We start from the raw sequence: 9839 nt of genomic DNA, 5'->3' as shown, positions 1-9839 counted from the left end.
CAGGGGCTGAGGACCTTGTCCACGGGGGCTGAGGAGCAGGGGGCCGCTGTTGGGCCATTGCAGGCCCACCCGGTGGCCCAGATGCCGGGCCAGTGCTTGGTATTGGGCTTTAATTGTAGGCCTCAGCCTGTTACTGTGGACACCCTGGACAGGGTGTTTTGTGGATTTCTCTTTGCTGGGTGACACGCAGGACCTCAATGAGGTACAATTACTAAGTCACCTGTAAGTATAGACACATGCCTGCAATTCTTTTGTGGTAGTTGGTCTTGAGCAATTAAAGGAAACGTTTTAAAATCTGAGCAATGACTTGCTCATCAAAAGTGAAGTTTACCAGTTCTTTCAGGGGAATGAATATTGAACGCTACTTAATGAATATGTTAAAAACAACCAAGACTGTCTCTGGAGATAAGTATCAGTTGTGGTTCTAGTGAAAGGTAACCTGGCCCACACAGCCTATCAGGAAGAGGTAACTCTCTACCTCGATCCACCTCTACTCATCTGTGGCAGTTTGATATGGTTATGAATTCCAAAAGTAGATATTGGATTATGTTTGTAATCTGGTCTGTACCTGGGCACGATTGAGTTATGATTGGGGCTTTAATTGGGCCATGTCTTTAGGGCATTGAGTCCTCACCCCGTGGTGGGTGGGAACTCCCTGCTAAAGGGCATGGCAAAGGACAGAGCTGAGGGTTTCTGATGTTGGAGTTTCGATATTGGAGTTTCATGCTGAAGCTGGAGCCCCAGGGAGAGAGACAGAGCTGTTCACCTGATAGTCCACAGCTGACCTTGTGGAGAGCGGCAAAGCCTAGAGAGCCTCATAGTCTACAGCTGACCTTGTGGGGAAAACAGAGGAGCTGAGCCCAGAGGAGCCCAGGAAGCCTGAATCCTTGAAGACGTCGGCAGCCATATTGCTCCAAAGTGGAAATAGACTTTGGTGAGGGAAGTAACTTATGCTTTATGGCCTGGTAACGGTAAGCTCCTATCCCAAATAAATACCCTTTATAATGCCCAGCAGATTTCTGGTGTTTTGCATCAACACCCCTTTTGGCTGACTAATACATCATCTCTCCACCTCTACCCATCTCTAATCTCTCTACCTCTTCCCACCTCTACCTATCACTATCATCTCCATCTCTACCTAAAGCTATGCTACACCTACATCTCTGTCTGTTTCTATGCCTATGTCTTTATCTCTATCTCCACTTTATGTCTACATCATCTACATATATAAATATATTTACATCCATTTCTATGTCTTTGTCACCCACAGCTGCACCTATCTCCACACCTATATCTAGGTCTATATCTGCATCCACATCTATATCCTTGTCTATATCTATATCTACATCTCTATAGCCACATCTAGATTTATATCTCTATCAATACCTACATCTAGATCTATTTAAAAAGGCTACATTTAAGACCTTTCAGTACTTATCATAGAAAAGTAAGAAATTCACTAGACTGCCTTTTCCTTATTTGCTATGTCGACCTACATATTTGATGGTTGCAATGTGACACAAGAAATAAAAGCCCTAGTGCTGGAGTCAAGATTCCTAGCTTAAAATCCTGGCTCCATCCCATCAGATATGTGATTTAATCTTTGCCCCTCAGTTTACTAATATGTAAAATAGCTATCCTAATAAAAAGGCCAAACTCATGGAACTATGATCAGAATATAAAGAAATAAGAAATGTGAAATTCTTAGGACTGTGCCAAGTTCATTGTAAGAAATAAATAAGTGTTTTGTTGCGTGTATTATTAATTTGGTTGATATATACAGGGTCATGACAATCATTTCAAATGCCTTATTTCTTTCTTGGGCGTATGGTGGGAAAGTCCTGCTCTTTTTGCACGGGCTTGTTTGTTCTTCAGGACAAAGTGTAGCAACCCTGGTGTTATTTCCTCATCCAATAATCAGAGACAATAGTATTGGACATATTGTCCTTATAGCATTTTTATGAAGTTGAATTGATATATTGGGAAGCTTTTCAGCAAGTTAAAATGCTATAACAGAAATTGGAAGTATTTTGATGGCTGATTTTTCTTCTTGAATTTGGAAAATTATAACGACTGCTACTTATTGCTCACATACAAAGTGCTGGGAACGTGGCATACATCATCCTACTTAATCCTCCCAGTGACTCACCAAGTCTCCTTGACTCCAGTTTACCTGTAAACCCGACAATCAGAAGTGTCATGATGTGCCCGAGGTCAGACAACCAATGACTACAGCTGTCAGGAGCCACATGATGACAATAGCCCCATTTATTGAGGGTTACTGTACCCCAAAACCCATGGGTAGCATGTTATATTTGTCATCTCATTTAATCCTGATGGAGAACTGCAGATTAAGAGGAAACTAGAGCTCAGAGAGATTACATGACTTGCCACAGGTCCTAGACGTGGAAGTGGCTGAGGCAGGATCTGAACTCCGGTGTCCCTGGAGCTGAGTGCCCTGCTTGGTTTGGGCGCTTTCCTACTTGCTTTCTCAGCCCGGATTGAATTGTTTTCTTCTGGCCGAGTCTGTAGCGCATTGTGAAGAGCTGCATTCTCAACCTTCAAAATGTCAGCTTTCCAGACTGTGGTCAATCATGGGGATTATCTTTCTCAAAGAATCATTGGTATAAAAACTAGAGGGGGACAGCTAAAGAAGGCACTCCCCTCTCCCGCTTCCCCTCTGTTCTCACAGCTTGCTTTGGTTGCTCCCTCCTCACCCATGCTGCTTTAGGTACATCCACATTTCTCAAGCTTTATTCAAGTTCCCTGATTTTTTCCTGTAATAGAATAATAACTGAATTAGCCATGTTTAATTTACTTATTAAGGCAACTTTAATTTATTTAAAAAGGACACTATCACTAGCACAAATGAAAAACTTGCATCCCTTTTGAAATATGGAAGGTAAATGTAAAAATATGATGGCCATGCTAATGTTACAAATTCTAACCTCACCGATAGTGCCACTTCCTTTTTTTGAATGTTTTAAAAGATTTATCTATTTACTTTCCCCTCCCCTCACTGTCTGCTCTCTATCCATTCACTGTGTGTTCTTCTTTGTCTACTTGTTTTCTCTTTAGGCAGCACCGGGTCCTGGGACCTTCCAGAATGGGAGAGAGGTGCTCAATCTCTTGGGCCACCTCAGCTTCCTGGTCTGCTGTGTCTCTTATTCTCTCTCCTTTGTGTCTCTTTTGGTTGCATCATTTTGCTGTGCCAGCACTCCACTCAGGCCAGCTCGCTGTGCAAGCCAGCACTCTGCGTGGGCCCTCTCATCACATGGGCCATCTTGCCTTCACCAGGAGGCCCCGGGACTAGAACTCTGGACCTCTCACACAGTAGATGGGAGCCCAGTCACTTGAGCCACATCTGCTTCTTGCCACTTTCTTTTTAAAAAAGAAATTAGCTAGTGTTTCAGAAATGTCAACGATGTTCTGGCACCAAATGAAATTTTCTCCTTGATTTGATAGGTGGAATGAAAGATAATTGAGTAAGAAGTACCTGCCTTACTTTATGAGCCAATGATGTTTAATTTTTTTTTACTTAATTTTTTTTTACTTAATCCATACTTAGTAGTGACATACTAAACTAAATTGTACATTATTTATTATTTTCAGGCCTCCTCTGGGGATTTATTCCCATGGATACTTACCAGGTGTTTGTGCTTAGGCATTGGTGAAACAGGTTTCTCACCTATAAAATGGGAAGAAGTCCATCATATAGATAATACCACAAATAAATGATAAAACGGAAAACTGTCAAGTACATATGCAGTTCTCAGTAAATATCCAGCTTGAATAACAAGGAATCCGGATATGCCCCTGGAGTCTGGATATGTTTTCCCACTGGTTCTAGAAGCAGCTCTCGGGTGTAATGTCTTGAAGCCCAGTGCTGGCTGCCACCCTCCTCATTGTACTCGTGAATTGATAGCACCTGTTTGCAACTCTAGAGAGGTTAAGACACTTGCCCAAGTGTACAAAGGTTGTTAGAAGAAAGGCAAGATTAAATCCCACTTGTGTTTGACTTCAAACACAATGACTTTTCATAGTTGCCAAATATCAGTAGACATATTGGTAAGTAGTTAGGATAATCACCTAAATCATTAGAGGTGAGAATCATGGGTTACTTAGGAATAGAAAGAATCACATAGAATCATACCTGAGGTATGATGCCAGAAGTATCCATTGTTCAAAAGGATGATGATGTTGATGGTGAAGATGATGATGATACAGTTGACATGAAATGTTTCTGTATGCTGGGTACCAATTTGTGCACTCCACAGGTGTACGTGTCAGGGTTCTCTAGAGAAAGAGAATCAACAAGAGGTATCTGTCAATAGTATGCAATTCTATAAGAGTCTCTCACGCAGCCATGGGGATGCACAAGTCCAGGTTCTGCAGGCAGGCTGCAACCAGGGGCTGCAGTGAAAGTTCAATGAAGTTTCTTGACGAGTGCTGGGAGATGTTGGTTGTCCGAAGATGAACTGGGAAATTCTCTCTCAGTGCTGGAATCCCTTCCCTTTTTAAGGGATTCAACTGATTGGGTTAAGCGTCACTCATTGCTGATGGCAATTACGTGATTGACATAATTATAACCAGCTATCTATGGTTTATCACTGCAGTAAAGTCAATGGTGACTAAAGTCCATAAATGCCCTTGTATTACAGTTAGCCCAGTGCTTGCTTCACAAACAACTGGGCATAGTTGCCTGCCAAGATGACACAATAGCCTAACCATCACAGTCCACCCCTTGTCAACTCAGCAACCATACACATTACCTTAAACCATATTTAGTCTCTAAGTAAAAACAATTAACAGACATTCATATATATATATATATATATTTCTACCTAACAATGTTCAACTCTCCTGCGTACCACTGGGAACACATTAATTCCATACAGAATAGGGTGCAAGTTCTTGGGTAATAGTCACTCTCAAACTTGACATCCTCAAATATTATGACGTGAAGCTGACACAACTTGTTATACAATAAGGGGGAAATTTGGGGAAGACAAAGAAATTCATTTTGTGTACATATACAACCATCATAATGAAACAAGGAAGAAAGATTCATAACCATTACAGTCCTTGTTTCTGTAACTGGTCACATGGTCAAAGTTCACATTTATCACTACCTTCTTCCACAACCCATTCCATGTTTCCATTACCCTCAGCAAGCACTTCACCTGGCTGTGGTTCCTTGCCTCGTAGAGTGACCCAAACTTTCATTCCTGAAGATTCTGGGCCATAGTTAGTCCTGCTTGGATTAGGTTGTTGCAATTTTCCATTGACTTTAATCATATGAAATGGCAGTACTAGGAGATGCCCTAGAGGATCTCCTGTATTCCAGGCAAACACTTCTTTGCCCCCATTACGTCGAGGTAGTCCTATTTCCCCTTGATTGTCAGGATTGATCACCCCACCAGTACAGTATTTCCCTTCTTTGACTGTTGATTCAGAGGTAAGAGGAGTCCAGAGTGGCCAGGTGGCAGTTTTAATGTCCAGTTCAATGGAATCATTGTTATGTTCCCTGGTGATGGCACTCCTCCTGTAAGGACTAAAACCTATAGACCAGCAGAGTTTGAGGTTGCAGGGACAGGAAGCAAAAATGTTCCTAGTGGGTCACTAGGGGTAATAGTGAGTGGTGCCACTCCCATTTCCACCCCTAGATTCCTGGACTCATGTATCCTGGTTATGGGAGAAATGGCACCATAGAGTGGATGCTGGTTTAGAGCATACACAGCCTCCTGGAGGAGAACATTGCCCCAGGTATTGCCACATGGTTGGCACCTTAATTGAGTCTTCAAAAGGCCATTCCACTGTTCTATCAATCCAGCTGCTCCAGGGTGATGGGGAACATGGTAAGACCAGTGAATTCCATGGGCACATGCCCATTCCCACACATCATTTGCTATGAAATGGGTTCCTTGATCAGAAACAATGCTGTGTGGAATGCCATGGCAGTAGATAAGACATTTGTTAAGTCCACGGATGCATTGCATGCAGGAAATGAAAACCCATACCCAGAGTATGTGTCTATTCCAGTTAAAACAAATTGCTGCCCCTTCCATGGTGGAAGTGGTCCAATGTAGTCAACCTGCCACCAGGTAGCAGGCTGGTCACCTCGAGGAATGGTGCCATATCGGGGGCTGAGTATGGTCTCTGCTGCTGGCGGACTGGGCATTCAGTAGTGACTGTAGCCAAGTCAGCCTTGGTAAGGGGAAGTCCATGTTGCTGAGCTCATGCATAACCTCCATCCCTACCTCCATGGCCACTTTGTTCATGAGCCCATTGGGCAATGACAGGAGTGACTGGGGAAAGAGGCTGAGCATTAGCCACAGAGCAGGTCATCTTATCCACTTGATTATTAAAATCTTCCTCTGATGAAGTCACCCTCTGGTGAGCATTCATGTGGGCCACAAATATTTTCATGTTTTTTCCCCTCAAAAAGGTCTATCTACATACTTCTTCCCCAGACCACTTTGTCACCAATTTCCTAATCATGTTCCTCCCAATTCCCTGACCATCCAGCCAAACCATTGGCATCAGCCCATGAATCAGTGTACAAATGCACCTCTGGCCATTTCTTCTTCCAAGCAAAATGAGCAACCAGGTACATTGCTCAGAGTTCTGCCCATTGGAAGGATTTGTCCTCACCATTGTCCTTCAGGGAGGGAGAGATGATCAAGATCCCTGTAGACAATATTATGGCATATGGCTGGAGAGAGTTGATATACTCCTGAGGCAAGATAGTGAAGGTATACTGCTGGCCTTGCCAGTTGAAAGCAAACTGTTTCTGGTGGTCCTTACTAGTAGCAATTGAGAAAAAAGCATTCACCAAATCTACCGCTGCATGGGACCAGGGGACATGTTAATTTGCTCAAGTAATGATACCACATCTGGGACAGCAGCTGCAGTTGGAGTTGCCACCTGGTTAAGTTTACGATAATCTGCTATCATTCTCCAAGATCCATTTGTTTTCTGTACAGGCCAAATAGGAGAGTTGAATGGGGATGTGGTGGGAATCACCACCCTGTATCATTCAAATCCTTGGTGGTGGCACTAATTTCTGCAATCCCTCCAGAAATCTGGTATTGCTTTTTGTTTACTATTTTGCTAGGTGTGGGCAGTTCTAGTGCCTTCCACTTGGCTTTTCCAACCATAATAGCCCTCCCTGCATAAGTCAGGGATCCACTAAGGGAATTCTGCCAGTTACTGATTATGTCTATTTCAATTATGCATTCTGGAAATGGGGAAGTGACTACAGAATGGGTCCAGGGACCCACTGTACCATCTGTGAGACGGACGTGAGCTAAAACTCCATTAATCACCTGGCCTCCATAAGCCCCTCCTCAGATTAGTGGACCTCAGTGACATTTTGGATCTCCTGAAATTAATGTCACTTCTGAGCCAGTGTCTAATAATCTCCAAAATGTCTGATCATTTCCTTCTCCCCAGAGCACAGTCACTCTGGTAAAAGGCCATAGATGTCCTTGGGGAGAGGTGGGAGGAAGATTAAGAGTATACATTTTGGGCCGTTTAGCAGGATCTTTCCCCAAGGAGGCCTGGCCTTCTCCTCATTCAAGGGGCTCTGGGTCTGTAAACTGTCTCAAATCTGGGAATTGATTTAAGGGGCCTTGGTTCTCTGTGTTTGTAATTTGAGTTAGGGTTTCATTCACTCAACCCAGAACTCTTCTGTTTATACAGATCCTGAAGAAATTTAGTAGACTGCCCATCTATTTCACTGCTAGGCACACCAAGATATATTAGCCAATGCCATAACTCTACATGACTCAGACTATTTTGAGTGCTTTTTTGAATATGCCTTTCATTGCGGTAGCCATGCTCACCTTGACTTTGGTGATTACCTGCCGATACTTGACTTTTACCAGACAGACATCCAGTCATCCCCATAATGTTTAAGGATTCTAATTCCATCTCAGCCCTCCCTACAGTAATATCTGGACTACAGAGAAGAGCAACCACAGAGCTCTTCAGGAAAGATGGAGTTAGTCTTACAAATTTATTCCCACACTCCTGCTTAAAGGTGTGTCCTCTGGACATTCCTGGGGTGGGTGGGCAGCTCTCAAATGGTAAATCCATTCTAGCATTCCAGTCTCCCTAAGCCTTTGAATTCCTTCTGCTGTGTACCAGGGCAAATCGGGCTTCTCAACCTCAGACATGCTAGGCCATATTTTGGCCCATGTTTCAATCAGCCACCCAAACAAACTACTAGGGCCCTTTCTAACCCCTCAAGCTATGGGATTGAATCCAGAATTTTTTCTTAGTGGGCCCATATCAATAAATTCAGTCTGATCCAACTGTATATCCCTTCCACCATTATCCCATATCCTTAGTATCCATTCCCACACATATTCCCCTGGTTTATGTCTATATAAGTTGGAAAACTCATGCAGTTCTCTTTGAGTGTAACTTACTTCCTCATGGGTCACACGTTGTATTTCACCTTTGGTGGCTTGTTGTGATTTTAGTGTAGTAATAGGTCTCCAAGACAAGAGAGGTGATGGGGGTGGGTAAGGAGAAGGATTAGAAATGCCTTGCAAGCTACTGACCTCAGGGCATTCCCTTGCATTTTCTTCTGGTGAGACAGGATTAATCTCTTCAGGCAGGGGTTGGAAGGCAGGTTCCTTAGGGCAGGCTGGAGGCTCGGCAGTGTATGCTGGAGTGTGGCTGGTATGTATCTCAGGGCTGCGAGGAGGTCCAGACTCCCTGAGGCAGGCCAGAGGATGGGCAGGGCAGGCTTCAGTTTGGCTGGTACCCATCTCAGGGCTGGATGTTGTTTCAGACTCCCTGGGGCAGGCTGGAGGCTGGATGATACAAAGTTGACAAGATGTGTTCTGAACAGGACAGGCCATGGCAGGCTTATCTGGTAAAGTCTCAGCAGAATTCAGGGTTCCAATATCTTCACCAAAATTATCATCATCCCATATGTCTCCATCCCAATTCTATGGATTCCACTCTTTTCCAATCAATGCCTTTACTTTAACTGCAGAAACCCTGCGGGGCTGAGATTTTAGTTTCCCTTGTAACTCTGCTGCTCCTACAATGAGAGTCTTGAGTTTGGTTCTCAGATATTTTGAGCCTGTGGCTACAGGAGACAAGATTTTCTTTCCTTGCACACATAGAAACTTTTGTATCATCCATTTGGTATTTAAGTTTTAAATTTGAAGCCTTTAACTCATTTCTTCCTTTTGTAACAGTATCCAGAGTATCTAGGAGGAGCCAGCCAACATCATTATACCATTTGACTCCTCAAAACTCCATTAAGATGCTGAAAACACTCTCACTCAGATCCTTACTTCTTATAAGCATCGAAGTAGGGGAATCCAGTGATGCTATTTTGCGTATCTCAATTGCCAACTCGTGCCATGGACTGTTAGCAGCTTCTTCGTTATTAAAAAGGAAGTCTTCAGTACCCTTGAGTCCGATTAGGGTAGAGAGACAATCGCAAAACTCCCAGACCCACCTCAGACACCCCATGTTTAAGACTCTGTTCCTCAAGAACCACTCCCGGTACCAAGCTGTATTAGTCAGCGTTCTCTAGAGAAACCGAATCAACAAGAAATATCTGTCAATAGTATGCAATTCTATAAGAGTCTCTCACACTTCCGTGGGGATGCACAAGTCCAAGTTCTGCAGGCAAGTTGCAACCAGGGGCTGCAGCAAAAGTCCAATGAAGTTTCTTGACAGGTTCTGGGAGATGTTGATTGTCCAAAGATGAGCTGGAAAATTCTCTCTCAATGCTGAAATCCCTTCCCTTTTTAAGAGATTCAACTGATTGGATTAAGCATCATTCATTGCTGAAGGCAATCTCCCCAATT

The 9839-nt window shown here is 43.4% G+C and overlaps 1 long non-coding RNA gene across 1 annotated transcript; it reads right to left on the bottom strand.

Annotated features, from left to right (window-relative positions):
• Positions 1-2467: 2467 nt before the first annotated feature.
• On the bottom strand, positions 2468-4557 carry LOC131274505 (uncharacterized). The gene is made up of 3 exons (XR_009181730.1): positions 4154-4557; positions 3648-3688; positions 2468-2777 (listed from the first exon to the last, which is right to left on the bottom strand). It is a non-coding gene; the product is annotated as an uncharacterized lncRNA (long non-coding RNA).
• Between the last annotated feature and the right edge of the window lie 5282 nt (positions 4558-9839).

Source organism: Dasypus novemcinctus, chromosome 19 (genome assembly GCF_030445035.2).
Source record: "Dasypus novemcinctus isolate mDasNov1 chromosome 19, mDasNov1.1.hap2, whole genome shotgun sequence".
Taxonomy (NCBI): Eukaryota; Metazoa; Chordata; class Mammalia; order Cingulata; family Dasypodidae; genus Dasypus; species Dasypus novemcinctus.
The sequence above is the reverse complement of the archived record's forward strand: the minus strand, read 5'-3'. Positions and strand labels throughout refer to the sequence as shown.